We start from the raw sequence: 9,911 nt of genomic DNA, 5'->3' as shown, positions 1-9,911 counted from the left end.
TTGGAAATAGAATTTATTGAAAAATAATTTTTCTTTTAAACTAAGTAAATATTAAAAAAAATAAAAAAATTATAACTTTTTATTCATTAAACACACACACACACACACATATATTCAAACAAATATTTTTAAGAACAAGTATACCTCCAAACAAATATTCTTAGTAAGAGAAAAACTTTAAAATACATGTAACATTATTATTTATATTGTATTTATGTATGACCTTCCTCCCTGAATTTTGGTTTATAAGCTTCATCTCCACATTTTAAAGTTTTTTTTTTTCTCTAAATAATATAATGGATAGCTTGGTCATGTTATAAGAAATAGTATTGGTGTTAACTAGAATAGTAGTGGATATATTGGCCATGGTATAAACAATGGTTTTGAAGTTAATTAGACTAGTAATTACACTGTGAGGCGTTCCTCTTTGAAACCAGTTCCCCAAATTGCCACGGTGTCCTTGTTTGGAGCAGTCGATCAGATGTTAGACGATTAAAAAAAATTGTGTCCTTGGATTAATAGTTATAGGTATAGTTAGGAAAATAGTTACGTGACTGCTGCCAAAATGCATACATCCTCCTCCCTAGAAACAATCTTTATTGCACCGTAGGACCAGTTAATGCATACATCTTCCTCCCGAACAATAGTCTTTATTGCACCGCAGGACTGGTTTCCTTCCGATGCCAAATGCAAGGAAGTTAAAGATATGCAACCTTCGTTGTGTGGTCGAGTGCAAAGAACTTACAGATATGGAATCTTCATTGTGTGCCTGAGTGCAAAGAACTTACAGATATGCAATCTTCGTTGTGTGGCCGAGTATTTGGAGATGACAGAAGCTAGAGGAAGCATTGCCATGGAGATATGGGTATTTAAATGTGAAGGCATGCTCCGAAGAAAGATTGTTCTACGCATTTTATGAGGCAATAGAGCCTAATATTCCTATTGCAGAGACAACAATAATTCTATGGCTGCAAGGGGCATGAGCTGCTCAAGCATGAATGGTAATTTGTACAAATTGGGGCCCTAGAGAATCTCTTCAGATCTCAAACTCTATCAAAATGACTCACCATGGAACCATAAATTCAGTGTTTTATTCATTTATAGTCCAGTGGGTTCAGGCTACAACATAGCAAAGAAGGACAATGACATCCCTACTGACCATAAACAGGTTGCAGAGCATCTCTATACTGCTTTGGAGGAGTTTTACAGCTTAGTTCTCACCATGGAACCATAAATTCGGTGTTTTAATCATTGATAGTCCAGTGGGTTCAGGCTACAACATAGCAGAGAAGGACAAGGACATCCCTATCGACCATAACCAAGTTCCAAATAATCTATATACCGCTTTGGAGGAGTTTTACAGCTTAGTTCTAGAATTCAGTAACCGCCTTTTGTTTGTGGTGGGTGAGAGCTATGCAAGTAAGTATGTTCCTGCTTTGGGTCATTGTATTTTAATGAAATCTAAAAAGAATTCAATGGAGAATGCATAATTGGGTTCATTCAGTTATGGTGGCTCAAAACTTCCATTCCGTCTTGGTGGGCTTCTGATTGGCAATGGGCTAACAGACCCAAAAATTCAGGTGCAAACCTATGCCAGTGTTGCATACCAGTTTGGGCTGATTCATGGAAACCAGAAAACCCATGTGGAGGAAATGGAAAAACGGATTTTGGAATTCATGCATAAACAAGAGTGGTTTGAGGCCTACAAGGCTAGGAAATATTTGTTGGACTGGATTCAGAATGTGAGTGGCATTGCAACTCCTTTGGATGTGAGGAGGTGTGTTCCTTACCACTGCTCTCCTGATGGAAAGGACTTCCTTGCAAATTTCTTGAACCAGAGATCAGTGAAGGGGGCACTGAATGCCGAAAAAGGTGTGGAGTGGGTACCCTGTAATCCCAGGGTCCGTAGAATTATGGCAAATGATATAATGAAGAGTGTGAAATGGAAGGTGGAGAAGGTACTGGAAGAGGTTCTTGTTTTGTTGTATCAGGGCCATTATGATATCCAAGATGGAGTTGTCAGCAATATAGAATGGATGAGAACAATGAATTGGTATGGAACCAATGAGTTTTTTAACACATGAAGGAGTATATGGGTTGTGAACGATAAGGTTTCTGGGCATTGGAGGGGTTATAAAAAACTGACACATTATGTTTTTTTAGAGGCTGGTCATGAGGTTTCAGCTAATCAAGGACGTCATTCTCAGAAGATGGTTGAGAAATGGATTGCAGACCAACTATCTAGTTGCAGGTTTTCTAAGTAGTGCAACTTTGACATGGCCTGATTTTAAATTGTATTTTGAAAAAATCAAAGTCATGAATTGGGTGTCTTATCTCCACCCTAATATGTACAACACTTACAAAATATAAATAAGTTGTTAGATACTAATTTGGGCATGAACGCTGGTGTCCTGAAATGCTAGATTTTGTTAATTCAGTTATCATGAATTTTCTTTTGAATCATTATCCCTTTGTTTGGCTCCACATGATATGGCTTCCTCTACAATTTAATCTTGCTTTTAAAATGTTGCAATATTGTTTATTAAAATTGAGGGCATTGAGATTTTCCTGGTAGTTTACCATAGAATGTTCAATGTCCTCATTGAACATGCAATATTATTACGAATGGAATCTAGAATGTAGTGTTATATTGATGTTGATATGTTTCTTTTCACATCAGAATATGAAGGTTGGTCAATTAAGTAACAAAAATAATGATTAAATTGAATATGAATTGTTGCATTTCCATCGTCAACTAGGCCAAACGTATTTTTTCCTCCACACTTTTATAAAATCTATTGTATGAACAAAAATTAAACCGTGGAAATTGTGTGCCATGGCCAATCCGATCCAATCAAAAGGCAAGCAAATTCTATAGTGCAAACCCATATCTCTGTGTCATGTTTGAAAGTCATATGTTCCATGTTCCATGTTCTGCACCAGTAAGACTAATATCAGATACTCTAAAAAAAATGTTTTCGTTGTTTAACATGTGGCTACTGTTTTTTTTTCTTGGGTAAGAATCTCCTCCTCCACCAAACATTGAGTCTCTTTCAAATGGTCAGTGAACTTTTCGACAATGTTTTTTGTGATCCTCTTTTGAGATGTGGTGCTCTTAAGCCATGTAATGTCCACAAATACTTTGACATTACATGCTTCTAATGCAGAGACTAGATTCTCAAGTTCTCTTACTTGGAGCTATACACATTCAAAAAATAAGTCACATTTCCTTGCAAACTGAAGATGCTATGCAAATTGGTAAAATAAAGAAAATGAAACAACAAATCCACTTTCTATTCAAAATATCCATGTACAATAAATTGTAATGGGTATAATCAAAGAGATGAGGAAGCACCTGAAAATGGTCTCCAAAAGGCACATCATGAAGGATAAGAACTTCGTTAATAATTCAGCCATTTCCATTATCAAGCTTTAACTTTTGGTGGATACTTGTGATCTCAACACCAAACCTAGAAACACTTCCATTAAACTTCTACCAGATATGTCTCCGGTATACTATTTGTTTTAAATTTTCCATGAAATTGTTCCATAGTTTAGAGAACCATATTTCTCCATTATCTCTGTCTAAGAAACCGCCATCATATAACTCCATGAGTGACTCTACCTGTTATTAGGAATTGAAAAATAATTTTAGTAGGGATGTCTTTATGAGCCACAAGTAATGACTAAATTAGTAAGAGCCACTTCCCACAGGCTGTTGAGTTTCATTGTATTTTAATATTAGTTCTGTAGCATGCTCTTACCAAAAAATCATTGACACTATAGTTTGTCCAAAACAGTGTAAGGATCTTAGCAATAACCTGGCAGGAATGCAAACATAGAAATACCTTAGAATTGAGATACTTACACTGAAAGGTAATGTTTGTGAATGGACCTTGGTCATGTTGGATTCCTGAATCCTTGACAACTAAAAAGTATCCAAAATCATTGTTTTGAAGATCCCCTGAATCTGTTGGTTCTTCATCCTCTACTATTTTCATCTTTTGTGCAAGACTAAGTGCCCTATTCCTCCATAGTTCAATGATTGTCTTGTTTGACATATAAATCATAGTTTCTCATGAATGCGAAAGAAAGACATTTCAAGTTTTTTTCAAATGTGAAACTAGCTTCTCGCAAATCCATGCACATCCACTCTTTCTTTTCAATTTTCTTCATTGTAATTCATGTAGATCAATCCTCTTTTGGTGATCCGATACTACTTTTTCCATTTTTAAAAGTGACATAAGACAATGTATGACAGTTCTGATGAGAAAATAACTTATTGTGTACTTTCATGGAACATTGTAGGAAACAAAGGATTGAAAATGGAACATGAGTTTTCCTTTGTCATCTATGTACTTTGCACCATGGCTAGCATCAAGGTTTCTGCCTCTACGAAGGAACATGGCCAGAGATGGACTACCCATTGATGCTAAGGAAGGAGGTGACTCCACTATTTCCTCTATATCTTCCAACAGGAAGGAGAATTTGGTTTTATGTCCAAAGAGATTTTCATAGAAACCTAACATCCTTGCAGATAAGAATAAGTTACCCTGCAAAACATAAATTCACTTGAGACCTCTATGTTCTAGTCTGTTACTTGCAGTAAATCATGCAAATGTATCTAAGGCATAGATACCTTAAGAGGCATTTTGCATTTCAAGTAGCATGAAAAATCATTAACCAAAAATTCCTCGCTTGGAAGTCAAAATAGCTTATGGAATGTTGAATTTGTCTAAGGTGAGTGTCGAGAAGTCTGCATACAATTATTTCTCATTCTCATGATGTCCAGACAAATAGAGAAATCCAGTGAGCTATACTATGCCAAGGAAAAGACAGATATCTACTTGAGATTTTAATGTCACATGATGAATACATTTTTTCCAACTTCATTTTCCATCTTTGTTATGTACTGAGTAACCACATCAAGACCCTCTGTATTTGTCAAAAATATCGTAAGGTATAACTTTCATTAGCAAGCTTTTGTTAGTCTTCCTTGAAGTGGAATCCACAAACTAGTCAATCACTGTGAAGTAAATTTTAGAAAATTGATCTTGGCATACCCTAGAGATGTAGCCTCCGCAAAAGGCCCTTTAAAGTCGAAGACTTCTACATCCATCATAGATGGAGGCTCTTGTGTAGCATCATATTCAAATACTTCTGCATAATTATTGGGAGAATGAAATTCGGCATGGAAATCATGAATAGAAACATGGAGAAGCACATAACCTCAATCACAAAAATATCTGGACAATTTTATGCACAAAAGAAAAATTTATATATCTAAACTGTAGCAAGAGCATCCAAATATGAAATACATATGATTTAAAAGAAAAAATATGCATTCCCATTTGTGACATAAAATGTCACAGGTGCAGAGACATTCCATAATGCATTGAAAAACCTCAACCCTACATCCTGGGGAGGTGTCCCTTGTGTTCTAAACACATAATCTTCCTCTTTAGCTAGTGGATATAACAAAGAAAAACACATTGATATGCATCACTATCCATACAAGAAGATGATGTAAACCATTTGTTTATCCTCAACACAAATCTAACCTAGGATTCTTGTATACAGAAAACTGCCTCTCCCTAGCTCTTTGTAAATCTTGATCTCAAAGTAATCTCTTAAATCCTCAAAGCTAATATACTGTTGTTTCACCATCTTGGTGAAGTCATTGGGAATGTGGATCCAAACGTATGGCTGGAAACTCTCATCATAGTAGATAGTATCAATGCCATCACTTCATAAACGAGCATATGACGTGTATATCTTTCTGCACTCCAAGGTCTTTCCCTTATCTGCAAACCATGGGTCTCTCTGTCAGATTACTCACCATCATCTTTAGCCCCCTCGCTTATATGCACACATGGAAATGTCATTGCACTAACATATACCTCACCTTGTATGCACTTTTGGATGATGCGTACTCACCCAAACACTGAAAAATCCTAGTACGCTAGAGCCCAAATAGAGAAGACAACTACCTAGTTGAACAAACTAGATAAAATGATTTAAGATTAGAAGAATATATTGATGGCAATGAATGGCTATTACTTTTTTAATATAGTCTTGTCATAGAGCTACTCAATCTAGAGAAATAGAGGAGTTGATAGGAGATGTCTATCTGAGAGAGCTATGTGGAAGAAAGGGCCATTGCCCATATTTATCAAGAGATTTCCATGAATCTGGTTGGTTGCTTGGCTTGTAGCTCAAACTTGATTGCAAATTCTCAGCCCCACTTTCCCTTCTCCATGATGGCCTGGTAACTTCCCAAGTATAGGAGACATGCTTTCTTTCTCCCATGAAGACTAGGAAGGACCCAGAATGTGCTTAGAGATATCGTTGTATCTTTTATTCCCTAGTGGTTCTTTTTCTGGTACAAATTTAATGTCTACATCAACCAATGAAGTTACCAATAGATTGAGGTTCCACAAGCTAAACACATCAACCCATAAAAAACCAGCTGAAAATGTTTTCAATAGATCTGTACCCTCTTTGTCTGAGTTGAATAAAGAAATTGGTGAAACATTCAACATCGGTAAAAGATCATCTGCTACTAGGAAGAGAAGTGACCATGTTGTTTCCTCTAAGAATAGGAAAGAAGTTGGTAGCTAAAAACCTAATGGTGCAACATCAAACTCAACTGCATTTTCTTCAGACAACTCAGATACGAAGAAACGTCATTTACCTGCAACAAGGAAAGGTGTTACTATGATAAGTCAATCAAAGGACAAGTCATCCAAAGGTTCCTTAGATTCAGATACTAGCCTTCCAAAGGTAGCAAAGACTACTGGTGTTCATGCTCTTCAGAGAGGGAAATGAAATAACCTAACTACTGGTGTTGTAAATCCCAAGTCAAATGGAAATACATTAGTTGATGCTTCAAAGAAACATAATGATAAAGTTTTATTATTGGAATATGGTAAATCAAATAGTCTTAAAGATCTTAGACTAGAAGTTTTAGTTGGAAAAAAAGAGTGAGAAACTGTTATTTCAGATAATGATTGGTAATGTATGATTGTAGGAAGAGGAGGAAAGAAAATGACTTGAAGAATTAAAGATACAAAGACAAAAAGGAATTGCAGAAAGAAGAAGTTCAAGTCCAACTTGATCTTCATCAACTTCTCGATCAATGAAGAGAAATCAAGCTAAGCGTAGATAGGCAAGAAAATTATTATCTCCAACGATCTAAAAGCAAACAGTAGATAAAATATTGAATAATAAAACTGCAAAACAGGGCTTCTGAATTGTAAGGGAATCGAACCTGAACAAAACAAGAAGCAACATTGGATGAGAAAAGAGGCATGACTTACCAAAATAGCTCAATAGTTGTTCTGCACGGATCATGAAATCAAGGAAGTGGCATGATGGTGGAGTTAGAAGAAAAACATGAGAGGAGACGTAGACGAGATCCTCTTACAACCCAACACATAGGACAACATACATCACGTCCACCAACCCACATGTGTCTTGAGTTTTTCAACTGCCAATGTTCCACTCATTCATCTCTGCCTGCTTCGAAAAAAAAACCTTTGCCAGCCCTATAAAACCATTGGCTATGTGGATTCTCTCTTAGGACTATAACCACAACTTATAGAAATGTTTGGTTATTCTCTTTCTCTCCAAGGCACCTTCCATCCAACTGTTAGTCCAATTCGATAACCACTGCGTAGTCCATCTTTGATTTCCTCTTGGGTTTTTGTAATAGGTCGACAGTAAACTTCCCTTGGGGTAACAACACAGAACTATAAATGTACTTGTGGGCATCGTGTACCGGCATGGCATCTGCGTAATTTTCTTGAATTAGTTTTTCAATTATCTCCCCTGTCTCTGCATTTGAAACCCGAGGCCGAGGGATGTGAAAGGTGCATTTGAAGCCCAAGGCCCAGGGATGTGAAAGGCGTAGCATAATATTTTATTCAATGGTTTAAATTCAGCCAAGAATTTATTCACACATAGGCATGCAGTTTGGTTTGTAACGGTTTTTAGATAACAGTTTAGGTGCGTGAAATCAATATTGTTTCACAAAGATCTATACAATCATTGGAGCAACCTGTAGAGTTCAACAATTGTTTTGTTGACTCTAGTGGGTTTCAGCTACCAAGGCATGAAAGGAATTGTTTGGGAAGCATTTCTAACAACTGAGATGGTTGGATCAGTTATTTCCTCTACTTGGATAGCTGATCATACTCCCTAGCTCTTCTAGGTTCCGCTAACTATTTTAAGAGTTTTAGAAATGGTAGGTTGGAAGCAACATTGTGGGAGAGTGAAGGGGAGGTAAAGTTATCTATAGAAATGCGAAGGATCCATGTTAACACGTAAAAGCTCTTGAATTAAAGGTAGGGGCTTGTAAATGGTGATACATAATTGTTGGTAGTCAAGAGTATATTGCAGGAAACTCAATAGTTTAGGGAGTTGACAGGTCTTGCATTTTCATTGTCATCCACTAATATTTCATTTTTATTGTTGCCAGTAGTTGAAGCATTGGTTGAAAATGGCGGTTATTGATGTCAAATGTTGTCTAAGAAGGCCCCATTTTTATACCTTATCTTTGAAAGAATTTTTACTTCAAGCATAGGATGTGGTTAGAAAACTTATTCAAAGACTTTTCCAATGATATATGGCATGACCTCTATCTCCTTATCGTCAAAGAGATGTGATAAAAATGACAATGTTTGTATTAATAAAATAAAACCCACTGGTCAGCGCTATGAAAGAGAGTCTGAACCAGGAGAGTTTGGCTCTGCAGAATGCTCTACATTGTTCATGCACATTACACATTAAATAGAAAACATGGATTTAGGCAAGTTAGAACAACATCCTAAGAAATAGAAACTAATTCCTATCCTGAGGTTACGTGAACCAACTCTACCTATTCTAGGATATTTTCCATTATCTTCAACATTCCCCCTTAATGGAGAATGGGTTCACATATATTCCTAGCATCTCCCTAAACGTTTGAAACTTATCTTTTCCAAGAGGCTTAGTGAAAATGTTTGCAACATTATCACATGTATTACAATATTCCAGATGAATTTCTTTGGATTGCACTTTCTCCCTGACAAAGTGAAATTGGGTATCAATATGTTTAGTGTTTTTGTGAAACACCAGATTATTGGCCAGCTTGATTGAACTCTGATTGTCGCATCTAATTATTGTTGTGACTGTTTGTTCTTCCCCAACATCCTGAAGAATTCTCCGCAACCAAACTGCCTCACACTTTGCTGCACACATGGCTTGATACTCTGCTTCCGCTGAGGACAAGGAGACTATGTTCTGCTTCTTACTGCTCCATGTGATCACCTCAAATCCAAGGCTGAATGCATAACCTGTTATAGATTTGCGATCATCTACATTTCTAACCTAATCTGAATCTGCATATCTTGCCAATCTAACATCAGAAGAGTCAGTGTAAATAATAATGTACTCTAAAGTACCTTATAGATACCTCAAAACACTCTTCACTGCATTCCAGTGGCTTAGACATAGATTAGCTTAGCACATTGACTGCATATGCCAAATCAGGTCTGTAAAGTGTTGCATCTGTTGCTTTTGAGCCATCCTCACACTGCAATTTGATGTTTTGCTGTAATGGTAGCGGTGCAGGCTTACACTGATCCATTCTAAACTTTTCTACCAGGCCTTTGACATACTTTGCTTGGGACAAAAATGTTTGACCTGAATCTCTCCAGATCTTAAGACCTAAATAGTATCTAAGTTCATCGAGATGCTTCATCTCAAACATCTATGACATTTGTTGCTTGATTTCATCAATTAGATATGTAGCATCACCTGTAATTATCAAATCATCTACATATAATGAAATCAACACTATGCACCCTTGTTCATCTTTCATGGTGTAAATATTAGGGTCATTCTTACTTCTATTATAGCCAGCTTGTAGA

General features: G+C 36.5%; 1 pseudogene; it reads left to right on the top strand.

Moving 5' to 3' along the window:
- Positions 1-619: 619 nt before the first annotated feature.
- LOC149177541 (serine carboxypeptidase-like 50) overlaps positions 620-9,911 on the top strand; it is a 30,186-nt pseudogene continuing 20,894 nt past the window's right edge.

Source organism: Pinus tabuliformis, chromosome 4_1, assembly GCF_031772625.1.
Source record: "Pinus tabuliformis cultivar Carrire ecotype Pingquan chromosome 4_1, CPIR1, whole genome shotgun sequence".
In the NCBI taxonomy this organism is placed as follows: domain Eukaryota; kingdom Viridiplantae; phylum Streptophyta; class Pinopsida; order Pinales; family Pinaceae; genus Pinus; species Pinus tabuliformis.
The sequence above is the reverse complement of the archived record's forward strand: the minus strand, read 5'-3'. Positions and strand labels throughout refer to the sequence as shown.